This window comes from Leptonotus elevatus, chromosome 11, assembly GCF_054856555.1.
Source record: "Leptonotus elevatus isolate MCC_2025b chromosome 11, RoL_Lele_1.0, whole genome shotgun sequence".
In the NCBI taxonomy this organism is placed as follows: Eukaryota; Metazoa; Chordata; class Actinopteri; order Syngnathiformes; family Syngnathidae; genus Leptonotus; species Leptonotus elevatus.
Window position 1 is genome coordinate 18,574,806 of NC_141249.1, and position 14,387 is coordinate 18,589,192.

The 14,387-nt window shown below is 36.4% G+C and overlaps 1 protein-coding gene across 1 annotated transcript in view; it reads left to right on the forward strand.

Annotated features, from left to right (window-relative positions):
* Positions 1-14,387, forward strand: part of scfd2 (sec1 family domain containing 2) — an 88,119-nt gene that overhangs the window by 61,812 nt on the left and 11,920 nt on the right. The window lies entirely within an intron of this gene.

The window sequence follows — 14,387 nt, forward strand, 5'->3', positions numbered from 1 at the left end:
TAAGTTCACTCATTAATTTCTATGTATCTTATTCAATATTTCAACAATGACCGGGAAGGTTAAAATCTCAGCTCAGTCCTATTACCTATATTATTGTATTTGTTTATAAAAAAAAATAAAAATAAAAATTTTTAATCACTAATCAATCTTCTGTAACATATGTGCTGCATTTGAGTCTATACGTTTTGGGGATGTTTGACAAAAATAAGAAGCAAATGAAGCTGTAGACTGCTATGTTAGCTTCTCTTGCTAACTAGCTTTTTCTATTGAGGACTTTAATTTGGATCTTCTGCGACCGGTGTTGTCCTTTTGACTACATTCCCTTCTCTCACGAGCTCACTTTATAAACAAATGACTTTGATTCCATGTTATTGTGACGCTGGGCAAGAAGGCGGACTGAGATGTAGCTGCTACGTTAGCTTGTCTTGCTAGTTAGCTAACTAACGTAGCAGCTACTTCTTTAAATCTAGCTAGCTAGCTATCAAAGTTATTTTTGTAAACAAAGGATTTTGTCCATGTTTTTGTGACATTGGAAAATGAGCACTGAGTAAAGATGTAGCTACGTAGCAGCTACATCGTTACTCAGCTTGTCTTGCTAGCTAGCTAAATAGCTAGTTTTTCTTTTTTGTAAACAAACGACTTTGTCCATATTTTTGTGACATTGGAAAAGAAGGAGTGCTGAGTAAAGATGTAGGCCTATACTATGGTAGGGTTAAGGGTTAAGGGTTAGTTGGGGGGGTGTGGGTGGGGGGGGGGGGTCATAAAGATTAATTGCAAATGTAAAGTTACACAACTGAACTGCATATTAGTGATGTTAGGTTCATCCTGAAATGTAATTTAAAAGCACAACATGGAAACTTTTTGACCCGACCTCCACCTCACACACACATTACAAAGTATCTGACCAGCGTCAACAAAATCTGTGCGTGTGCGTGTGTGTGTGTGTGTGTGTGTGTGTGTGTGTCTCCTGGGAGCGGCAAAGCACATAGCACACTTATCATCTGACACACACACAGTCACAAAAGTGAGTGAGGATCAAAGGTTAATCATGTCTTTTCATCAGCAGCACCACCCTCGCTTCTATCTGTCCTCCTCCTGTCTAATGGCTGTGTCCATTACTGTCCGCCATTGTTTCTTCTTCTCTTTGCCTCGTGAACTCTTCATTGTTGTTTTTTGTTGATTTAAGTGTCGTAAATGTGATTCACGCACAGGCTAACATGTCATTTGACATCTCTTTAATTCCATTAGAGTATTGTACTTTTTGTTTGAAGTTGTAGAAGAACAAGAGCCCCTACATTGATTTCCATGGGATGTGCTTATTCATTCAGAAAAGCCTTTTTTTTTTTTTTTTTTTTGGTCAGGGATTCAAAATGGCTGCCGTGTGCAAATCGCTAATGATCAGAGGTGGCTAATCCAGGTCCAGAAAATCAAAACCCTGCCACAGTTTGGCTTTAGCCACACACAAAAAAAAGTTTGGCTTTAGCCCCTGATGCTAGCTAGCTAGCTCCCTAGCAGGTAAACAAACAGCATGGGAGCTAGACCCGGGGCTAAAGCCAAACTGTGGCGGGGTTTTTACTTTCTGGACCTGGATTTGCCACCTCTGCTAATGATGTTTTTTTTGTTGTATTTTTGTCAGAAGGCAGAATATGAAATCTCATTGGTTAAATATAGTTAAAGTTATATTGGCCAGCACAACTGACTCTGAAGTCCCTGGTCAGATTTGCTTGATATGGCAACACATAAAGACTGAAATCTGGTTGGCCCAAAAAAAATGCAACACCCACTTACATGCACTGGATTTGTCTACTGAATAGACCGTTGGGAATCATTTACTACAACTTCACTGAACAAATATTTCAAAATGTTTGTCAGTGTTTCTTGTAGATACTTATGGTATGCTGTTACGCTATTTAGCGTCAATGCTAACTAGGTCAGAAAAATTCTGGCATCCATGTTAGTATTGTTGACGTTATAATCAGGCATGGGACGGGAATGAACATTGGCTCAACATGACCCTGGGCTGGGCCCATAGCTAGGTCCCTCCCACCAGCTTTTCATTAGCATGGTTTAGCGTAGCGTGGCGGCTCGGAGCAGCAGCGGGGCTTTACTGGAGGCTGCTTGGCCGCCATGTGTGTTATCGCGTTATCTTGCTTGACCATGTGTGTGTGTTTATTTGCCCGAAAGTGTTAGCCATCAGGTTTTTTCGCTCTGAATTACTCTTTTTTTTTTTTTTAACTAGCTTGATGTTGGTTAATTTAGACTTGAATTGGTTTACTATCTTGTCATATTATCGTCAACGCTAAGTTTGTGGTTCAAAGTTGTTTTTTTAACTTTTTGTCTACTTCCTGTTTGATTTCAGGAATTGGCCTTTGAGGGTTTGTTTGGTTTTTTTTGTTCATGGGTGAAGCTGGTGTTGGAGGCAAATTTATTTTACTTTTCAACTGTCACTTCTCCCGAACGCTAACGTGCTTCTGTACAAAAAGGCAGAGTTGGGAACAAGCGTCTTGGCTTGCCTCTGATACAGAAATGTTGGCTTAATCCACGCAGACAGCACACCTACCGGGGTCGAGGCCTTGCCTCGTAAATCCCAAATTCACTTTGCAGCAACTTGTGTTGATTATTCGGGCTCGGCTAGACGCGCTCTAAAACGTGTTCCTCTCAAAATGTTTCTTCACCATATGGACTTAAGTCGTGCGAGCCGCCACGCCCTCCCTCCATCCAGATGTGCTGTCACAAATATACACTAACATGTCACACATACAGACACTTGGGGAATTTACGAACAGAACAATAAACTGGAGAACAAAGTGGAGGAGGCTAAATGATGTGTCTCTGTCACTGGGTCATCTGGACTGTGTGACTCGTCTGCATAAGTGTGGGTTTTGGAAGGGGGGGGTGGAATTCGGCATTATGCATCACTTTATTGTCTTTTGTTCTTCAATGCATGTGTTGCGTGTTTGAGAACGTTTATTTGGAAAGTGGAACCCGCAACGCCAAGGAAAGAAAAAGGAGACGAGGCCAATTTGGGAGGAAGGGCGGAGGACGAGATTCACTTGAAAACTTGGACACTTTGTGTTAAAAATGGAGTGAATAGTCGGAGGTTAAGAGGAGGAGCAGAGAAAGTGACTGTGTTTTTTATTCAAGCAGGTTTGGTGCCTCACATCTGGGCCGCCTAAAAAAAAAAGAAAAGAAAAAAAGATGCTTATCCCCCTCTGGAGAGCGTGAAAAAACAGCTCCCCAGTTCTCCTGGCAGAGAGGTCTGTTTTGCGATGGATGGATGGAGATTTGGGGGGCTGAAATGATGGGGGTTGCCGGGTGTTACATAGTGTGTGCTGCAGGCTTGTGTTACAGTGCGCCCCCGTGGCCAAGTTGGTAACTGCATCAGTAAAAGTACTTAGAAGTACAGATAATTTGAAAATGAGAAGGAATACCTTTTTCAAAGCTTTTTGAACTGTACATTTATTATATATTTAAAAATATTCAATATGTAAATAAGCTTTGCTCTGTTTGGTTAGTTAACGACATGGGGGCGCTTTGTGGCCGCAATGTCTTTTCATTGTGTTAGCTGCATTGAAATTTGGTTGACTGACTTTGTGGCTGCTTAGCTAGCACCGTGAGGCGGTCTGACGAGCGCAAAGCCACGGTCCCAGGATGGTTCTCAGTTTTACAGTTTTTTATTTTTTGTTTATGAAATCCATCTTCATGGTGACAGCGCACGACTGCTGCCAGAGGAAACTGATTAACGTGTAAGTGAATGTGTAGACGTGTAGCTTAAACCCCCGAAGTGTATTTGTTTTGTGTGTGAAAGAAAAGTTGCACTATATGAAAGTAAAACATTTTTGTAATTGTTTATATGATTTCCAATGGGGAAAAAACAAGTTGTCATTGTGCTCTTAACTCATTCACTGCCAGTGACGGCTATAGACGTCAAAAATTCATTTAAACTATTTATATTGGTTAAAAAAAAATCCACTTTTATTAACGAGTATAAAAACCTAGATTTTTTTTTGTTGTAAATTTAGAACAGATATAAAATGTGTGATTAATCGTTAGTTAACTAGTGAAGTCATGTGATTAATTAAAAAAAATAATAATAATCGACTGACGGGCCTAATTTAAAAAAATATATTAAAAATAAGGGGCATTTAATCGCATGATAATTTTATATCTGTTATTAATGTACAATAAAAAAATATAGGTTTTCATAAAAAATAGTTAAACTAATAGAAATAGTTCACATGAATTTTTGACGTCTATAGTCGTCAATGGCAGTGAATGAGTTAAAGACACCTAAATGATTTGTAGGCTGTTGTAGCCATTTGTGTGTGCGTGCGCGCCCAACTGAGCACAACGTGTTAATGCATTCTGGTGTGTAACTCAAGCTCAGTGAGCAACAAACACATGTTCACATGTTTCTACTTGGGTAAACAAACACAGCAGAGCAGAGGCCCGCGTGCTTGCCGGACGGTGAAAATAAGACCCCCATCGGACCCCCCCCCCTACCCGCTCACTCCAAGTGTTGATTAAAACAACACTCCAAACTTTTCTGGATAGACACACCTTGACTAATGATGAGCCTCATGTGAGGGTGGTTTGTTTGGGTTCAATCATTTAACTACTAAATGTACAGTGGACCATAGGTTCATTATTATGTGCGTGTTTTTTATGTTTTATGATTCTGTCCGTTTTTTTTGTTTTTTGTTTCTTTGCAATGCCGCAGAAGGATACCGAGCCGTGATGTAGCAAAGAGAAAAAGTTTGATTTCTCTTGAGTTTTTTTTTTTTATGAGGCCTCTTTGATTGATGGCCCCTCCTTCCTTCAGTCCAATGTGTGGCAGCGCTCCAGGGGAGGTTTGGGCTTGGGCCCCCCCAGGTACTTTTAGGGTCCTCTGTGTGTGTGCGTGCGTGCGTGTCCACACCAGTGATGCAAAGTCCAGCTGTACGTTTGGTCCCTGAGGGAGGTCGTTTTTTGTTCATAGTATACTCCTCTTTGACCTTGTCATTGACCACTAATATATTTGCATATGCGGCGGCATGACTAAAGCGGTCCAACCAAAGGTTGTGGGTTCAATCCCTGGCCCCTGTCACCATGTTGAATTGTCCTTGAGCAAGATACTGAACCCCCAGTTGCTACTTATGCTGTGTCATGTTGTTATTGTATTTATTATTTATAGTGATATACCGGTATATTGAAGTTGAGTTTGACAGTGTACAGTCTAGCTGACGTTTAAGGAGTTAATCTCCATTTGACCGGGAGAGGGCGATATATACACAATTTACTCGTATAAAACTGTTGTCCCGATGAGTGTAATACTTCTAATGCCCCTCTGGATGGCAGTGCTGTCCTACTTTTGCTCATTATCTTTTCATCAACGCAACCATTTCTTTGTTTAGTTTTGTGTTTTGAAGGAAAAAAAAGTTTCATACTTTTTGGGGGAAAATATCCCAAAAAATTGAAGGGACACAATATTAAAAAAAAAAGTATATTGTGAAAAATAACAGTTGTCCCAATGAGCGTAATACTTCTAATGCCCCTCTGGAGGGCAGTGCTGTCCTACTTAAGCGCATTATTTTTATTTTTAACTTACTTTTTGTTTCCCTTACTGTACGGTGTTCAAGAAAGGCGCCTCTAATTATTATTATTATTATCTTTTCATCAACAACTTTTTTTTTTTACATAAGTTGTATATTATAAAGAAAAAAAATGTTGCATACTTTTATGGGGAAAAATCTATTATTTTGAGAGGACACAATATTAAAAAAAAAAATATTAATATATATATATATATATATATATATATATATATATATATATATATATATATATATATATATATATATATATATTAAAAAAAGTATGTAAGTATATTTTGAGAGAAGTTAAGAAAAATAATAATAATCCTTTTTCGCCCAAGAAATATAAAATAAGTTATATATTATAGATATATTTATTATATATATATATATATATATCGGTTTAGGTGAACGGTATGGGACTTTTTAATAGGTTTTTGGTGAACTAACGAATACACACACACTCACACGCATGCACGCACATACACATTCTCACCCACATACAAAATAAAAAATAAATAAAAAAAGAGAGCAATGATGATGACATGTCAAATCGGTGAAATTACCGAATGAACAATACTGAGCTCTTAGAAAGAAAGAAAAATAGATATATTTATATACATATAAATATATATAAGTTTCATATTTTTAGGAAACAATGCTTTTGAAGAATTTACTCAAGTAAACGTAAAAACTATATTGCATCAACACTAATCTGGCAAGTACAATTTATCCCCAAAGTTACTTAAATAAATGTAACGAAGTAAATGTGTATATATAAATATGTATATATTTTTTTCTGTATAAAAAACTATTTTTTTCTCTTTTTTTTTAAAGAGTAAAAGTAAAAAAATATATATTACTATGTAAATCTATTTTCTCCTGTATGCCGTGGAACAATCTGATGTTTGCAATTGCTCACGTCGGGCCACAGGAATGATTTTGAATTGAGAAGTGTTGAAAAGGCTCTGCGATCGGTTCGGAGGCGCGCACGCACACACGCACACGCACCTGTTGGCCTGCTCCCCAACACTTGCCGTCAGCATATATTAGCAAATAATAATCATAATAGAAATCGTGACCTGGCACACTCGTTCAGTCATCGCAGAGCTAATGACATTCCTTCACACGCGATTGTGTAACAAACAATTGCCGATTGACACACACTGTATGCCAGCAAGGTCATTCATGAGAAGAAGAAAAACTAATCAATATATTGAACAGAATAACTGGAGGAAGAATGCAGAATGTTTTCAAGGGGTGGAATACTTTCATGGTTGTGTAAGACTGGCTGAATAAAGACACGGCTTATATAAAATTTTTGATTTGATGAAGCGGTCAATGAATCATTAGGTTAAGTTTGGCCCCGAAAAGTTATTTCTGTGTTTATCTAAAGCTCCTGTTTCATGTGGACCTTCAAATGGCAAGCTCCACCTCCAATTAAGCCTCATTTTCACATTTGAGTTTATGAAAGCCATTGAGATGGTGATTTGCTTGTGTGTGTTTTTTTTTTTGTGCAATGTTGACCTCCTGTAGAACCCAATTGCACTTCAGTTTGAGGTCACAAACTGGAGGCTGGACATTCTTCCTCAGGATTTCCTGGTAAAGAGCAGAATTAATTCATAGTTCTAGCAAGTCGTCCTTGTCCTGAAGTAACATTGCAGCCGCAGACCATTACACTTCCGAGAACACTTCAGTTCTCTTCCGTTGTCGAATTTCTTTGGATGATGGCCTTTGGTATACATCAGCTGAAGAAAACATACTTGACAAGTGTACTTGTCAATGGTAGTGATTGAGTTTTAATACATTTCAATATAAAAACTGCATTTTATTTTTACTTGGGTTAACTTTTTATCTGATGTTTAATTTTTTTTTAAAGATTTGAAACTTTAAATTGCAGAAGCTGTTAAAAAAAAATTAAAGTAAGAATTTGAAAATAGGACAAATGTATTTAAATTTTTTATTTAATAAAAAAAAAATCATGAACACTGTATGCACTTTTATACTAAAATTTCTATTTGTTTTCTCAAAACTTTTTCCCAGTCAGAGTAGGTCTATGAAAGCATACTCCCCTTTTATATGTGAACTAATTCCATGCACACAAGAACTTATGAGATGAGGAGCTGTGTTATCTATTCCAATAATGTTACCGTGCGAGCAACATAAATCTCACAGCCGAGAACCGATAAACAGCTTAACAAAACAAAAACTAAAAAGATGCTGAATGCTCAAAAGAACAGCGAACGCTTCACAGTGCGCACTGGAGCGCTTGTATGTACTGTATGTATTTGCTTTTGAAGTGGTCCTTAGTCATGCTATTTGTTCATTTAGCTTTGGCAAACATTTGTACTGACTTTTACTGAGCTCAGCTTTAATCTTTTCTTTATCCTCTTGAGCTCACATTTCACACTTCAGTCGACACAATATTGTGACACGCCACTTAATCGGCTAATAAATCCATTCATTAAAATATCCTACCTCCAAAATACAACTTTTTAGTCAATCCAATACATTTTTCTTGAGAATATGCAGCAATTAAATTTTTTTATTTTTTTTTTAAAGATGCAAGTTTTTAAAAATATGCAACTTTTTCCAGAATTCACTGAAATACTTTTTTTTCTTTTTTTTTTTTTTTACAAATTCTCAAAAATATAATTAGATATATTTTTGAAACATTTTTTCTTTAAAAATATACAACTTTTTGAAAATATGCAACCTATTTTATGTTTTGAAAATATGCAACTTTACATACATTTATATATATATATATATTTATTTTTTTCCGAAATTATGCCATTTTAATTTCCGGATATTACATTTTGGGAAATCCAAATGGACTATTTGAGCTTTCTTTTAATACTTTTTTTCTGTATTGTTAGCTTAATAGCATGTGTATTTTAATATTTAATATTATATGTTTTTAAATGTTTTTTCTTTAAAAATATACAACTTTTTGAAAATATGCAACCTATTTTATATATTTTTTTAAATATGCAACTTTACATATATATATATATATATTTATTTATTTATTTTTAAATTATTTTTTTTTAATTTTTTTTATTTTTTTATATATATATATATATATATATATATATATATTCGAAATTATGCCATTTTAATTTCCGGAAATTACATTTTGGGAAATCCAAATGGACTATTTGAGCTTTCTTTTAATACTTTTTTTCTGTATTGTTAGCTTCATAGCATAGTGGCCCAAGTCACAGATTATCATGACCTGGATGGCTGACAATCTAGACATAAAGAGATTTTGCTTCGCTATTAAGTAAACGATATATATTTCTTTGGCATGCACTGCTTTTTGCTCAGTACGAAAGTGTATGCTGATCATCGTGCTTATATAACTGCTGAAAGCCAAAGCAGGAAGTCCGACACACTGTACAGACAGGCCTGATGTGCTTAAAGCGGGTTTGTTTTACATCCCATAATACACCCCTAAACCAACCCCCCACACCCCACCACTCACCTCCTTGCATGTGAAGCAGGGGTCAAAGTCCTCATTTTTGCTCCTTTTTTTTTCAGTCTGTGGAGTTGCGAGTGCTAGATTTCACTGATCTACCATGAAAGTATGTGCACACACACACACACTCACACACTCACACACTCACACACACACTCTCTGGCCAAAGTGGAGGTGAAAGACGAGTCATGAGTGGTCTCGGTTTTCAGCCGTCGCAGTTTAATTTCTGCTAAAAAATGCGATTCTGTGACAAGAAAAATGTTTTTTGTTTTTTTTAAACGTCCCTCCGAGACGAGCAAGCCCAATTCAGCTCAACCTTGAATGAATGCAATGCAGTGTTCCAACAGACGCTTCATTAGGGACACCTGCACTATCCAATCAGGTACATGGAGCAAAGGACCAAAAGTTGTCTTTCTTGCAATGCTGAATGTCAATGTATAAACAGTTAGCATGCAATTATTAGCATGTTAGCATTTGGTAATTTGAACTAGTAACCCACTACCAGTCATGACACTTTAAAAAAATATATATATATACATATAACTATTTTTTGGGGTGAGAAATAAGACATTTTTTACTCAATAATATATAACACTACTAGTGTAATATTACCAATTTTATTTCAATTATACATATAATTTGTCTTCTCAATATATACGTCTATAAAAATGTTTTAAAATACAATTGTGACTTCTTTTTTTGTGTTTTTTTTTATGTTTTCCCAAATACACTACTTTTTTTCTGCTGTTTTTTTTTTCTTCTTGGAAAAATTCTGAATTTTCTTAACAAAATTTAGCTTTATGTCTTGTAATAATAATAATAATTATTATTATTATTATTCAAATTATAATTTTTTATACATTTTTCTTAAAAATACAAAATTTTAATCTATATTTTTAATAAAAATGTTATCTTGAAAAAAATACATCAGTACTCAAAAATAGACATTCTTACAAACCTACCACTGTTGAAAATTCACTAAACAATGTATGCAACAATATTCTCATAGACAAGCAAAGAACCGAAAGTTTTCTTTCTTGCTATACTGAATGTTAACGTATAAACTGTTAGCATGCTAGCATTTTATCAACGTTGTGAAGATTAGCAATCATTAGCATGTTAGCATTTTGTAATTTGATCTGGCAACCGACTACCAGTCATGACACTCCAACACAGTACATTAATGAGTTAAATGAACTAGTACTAATAGTATTTAAGCATTTTTTTATGCTCACTTGCTATTGTGCTCTAATTTTATACATCAACTAGTAGTCGTACCCTGATGACAAGACATACTGTTAAAACTGCTGGGTCAAAAGTAACCAAAAATGGGTGAAATAGCTAACCTGGCCGATTGAGTTTAGTTTTAAAAAGTTAAACTAGCCACTGAACAGTCAAAGTTACCAAGAAATGGGTTACTTGGTTATCAGTATAGCTGTGCTTAAAAATAATACTAATTTACTAACCCATTCATTTCGATCCGTCTTGGCATTTATTCCCATCATGCTATGTGAGCAGGTTAGCATTTTGCCTAGCCTGTTCTTTCCCCCAGAATAGTCGTTTTGATCAGGCCTCAAAAAAATAAGCTGGCCGGCCGGCGTATTTATAATAAGAACATTCCGCTGATAAGTGCAGCGGCACAAAGAGTTGCTGTGGTGTTTTGAGGGTTGTTGAGGAAACGCACTGTTTTGATTCCGCAGGCCACATGGCTGACCGAAAAATGCTGCGGCCGTAATGACTTCTTACTTCCTCCTGACTTTGATGGGGGGTTTTTTTCTTCCTTGTATATGTAATTACTCACTAAATGGATGTTTAAAGGTGCAGGATGGTAAGCTAGCAACATTGTACTGCTCCAAACTGCAGTGTTTTTTTATTAACACAAAAAGTTCACTTTGGGAACCATTTTCTGGCACCACAAATACATTTGCCATAAAACCTTAAGCTAACAGCATTGTTTGCATCTGTGACATTTTTCATAATGCACTGTGGGATCCCTTTTCTGATGCCAAAGCAACAGGTTTTTTTGTTTTGTTTTTTGTTTGCTTTCATTTAAAAGCAGACTTAGGTAAAGAGCCACTTTCTCTGTCTTAAAAAATAATAATAATTGGGACCCATCTTATGACACCAATAACTTGTTTGGACATCCTTTTCATCAGTTTTTTGTGGAAATGGTAACGTTGGTCTAAAAAAAAAATTGGAACTAATTTTCCAATACCAAAATTATTTTTATTCTATTTTGGGATCCCTTTTCTTATGTCAAAAGAGCATTTTTAGTAGTTATTCCATTTAAAGCAGACTTGTGTAAAAATCCCCTTTCTATATCTGTCTGAAAAATCCCTTTGGGACCCATCTTCTGACACCAGAAAATGCAAATGCCCTGTAAACAAACAGCCAAAATGTCATCGTTTTCATCAATACTCATGTTGTTATAATTGTGTTTAAAAAACAACATCAAATCCATATTCCAATACATTTTCTGACACCAACATGACACCGTTAAATGTTTTAACGCAATTCATCCCCTACGGTTATCTATTCCTCCGCACAAAGGAACACTGACTCACCACTCACCGTCTCTTATTTCAATGCCACATGATGAGTGCATCCTGTAATTCCACTAACAAGTGGATATCTGCTGCTCTGAGTCATATGAGCGTCGCGTGAGAACGTGTTTTTTTGCAGACGGGGGGTGGGCCCATCTCGCGGCGTGCGCTCACTTGCGATTTCCCGTCAAGCTCTGCAAATGAGTTTGATACGCCCCTTAATCCAAAAACACAATATCACAACTAGCACACACATGCCACCTTACGTCATCTGGAGCAGTTCTAAATCATTGTTTATCGTTTCAAAACGTTAATTAAGCCGCAGAAATATTGGTTGTTCTTCGCAGAGGATAAAGAACATGTACTGAGCATAAAATGTCCAAACACTTTTGGGAATAATTTAATAAAGTTGCATGGAATTTCACTGTGGAAATGAGACACAAGTGAGACTACACATCTGGACTGCTGAGTCATCAGTGTGAAAGTGAATTAATTGTTACACAAGAAGAGATTTAAAAAAAAAAAAAGCATTTTTCTTTCGTTAGCGCTCGCACGCAACTTCCAAAAAGGTGCAGGTGCCACCCCTGCTTCCATTTTAGGACGCTTGGATTAGTGCGAATGCTTTAAGATAAGACCCACATCCGAAACGCTGGCCGTGGTCTCGCCCTGCGCTTTGTCCCCGGACCACAGTTTACCTTGCAGTCGTCGGTGGGGGGGGGGGGGGGGGGGGGGGGGGGGGGGGTTGCCAGACGCTTCGCATTCCTGGAGACAGGCAGCCGCTCAAAACAAAGTCTGTCCGCGTTGAATTTGGATATCGTTCACAAAATGGCACAAACGTCGATAAAGCCAAGCTGCCGCCCGAGCATTATCTAACCGCGCTGACGTTGACGTATGGAGTCGGCCGAATAAAAGCGAGCAAAGTATTTGTGAAAGGAGGTCACTTTTTAGTGTTGGGAAAGCTATCTTTACATCGTGCGAGGGGTGTCGCCATGTGTCAGCGTCCATGCGAATGTTTGAGATCTTATCGACTGCACATGAACTGCATGTTTATACTTTATATAGAAATGTCTGAAGACGTGTTTAATATGTGAGCTCATGCGGCGCGTCTTATGTAAGATCCAATTTAATTTCAAGTTTGATGCGATTGCGAATGATGGATGGCAGTAGTCAAGTCAAGTCATCTTTATTTATATAGCGCTTTCAAACAGCCTTAGCTGCCACAACATTTTTTGCTTTTCTTTTTTTTTTGCCTTCCTAGCCACATTCATTACAATATAGGCTTATTTTCTCCAAAATCTATATTTTTGGGCAAAAAAAAAAAACTTGGCAAGTTATATCTCATTTCATGGAGGTAATGGAAAACTTTTTTCTTGGAATTTAAAAAAATATATAAATAGACTTTTACTCATAACCCTATTAGTGTAAGATTACCATTTTTTTCTTCAATTAGATATACAATTTTTTCTCAATAGGCATATATACTTTTTTTATATATATTTTTTTCTTTAAAATACACCTATGACGTCTCATTTATATACAAATTCATTCTCAAAATTAGTTGCCTCTTTTTTTCTACAGTTTTTTTTTTAGAAAATATACAACTTTTCTTTTTGGAAAGATTCTGATTTTATTTTATTTTTTTACAAAATACAGCTTTATTTCTTGTAATTAAAAAAAATATTTTATAATAATAATAATCATCATCATCATTCAAATGTACATTTTTATACAGGTTTCTCAAAAATACACTATTTTTTTCTATTTTTTAATTTAAAAAAAATTCTTGAAAAAAAAAATATCAGTACTCAAAAATAGAAATTACAAAATTACCACTGTTTAACTAAAAAATTCACTAAATAACCCTGAGAAGTATGCAACATTATTCTCATAGATTGCTTTTTATTCCCTCTAAAATATACGATTTGCTTCTTAAACAAACAAAAAAAAACTTTTTTTTGTGTAGCTATTGTTTCACCCATACAGATTCCAATAAAGAATGAAGCTGGTGCTAAGCGGGCGTATAACGAGCCATGTTTGCATTTAGCAAAGTACCTTGGCATTGCACAATGCGTCTTTGTGCACTCCTGGCAGTCATCACTGTTGGCATTGGTTGCCAGCCATGCTGAATACGTGCTGACACAGTTGCAGCATGCAGCTTTTTACTGATGTCGTATAGAACTACAACACAGCTGAGCATCTCTTTAATTGCTTGCTACATTCCTGCCAATCAGCAAAGACTCAATCCAAATGTTCCCCTTAATCCTAGTCGTAATTTATACCGGCGCATATTTTTCTGTCACGCCGCAACAGCGTCAGCTTCCTCCCTTACATGTTGGGGAGCAGTGAGGTGCTCTTGTCCTCTCTTGCTTCCATCTTTTGAACTGTAGATTTTGTTTGAGGACATCATGTTTTGTAAGGTTTTGCTGGTGTAAGTGTTTTCCTGCATGTGTTGGCTTTTTTGCGTGCCAGTTTGCAAGGAAGCGTGACAACGTTAAAACAACACAGGTGGGATTTATGCGTATCCGCCAAACACAGGCGACCTACGTCCTGCATTTCCAAGAACTAATAAATCCTCAGCAACCTATATGACTGTTTGTTTTTTCTTGGAAATGAAAGACTTGGAACATCTGATATTTTGCCAACCTTATTCTCAGATTGACTTCCCCCCCCCCCCCCCCCCCAAAAAAATATACGACTTTATTTTCATACAACTACAAAAATGTACAGCTTTTTCCCCTAAAATAAGACTCACATACAAATATAAACTTTCTCGCTACATAAAATTTATCA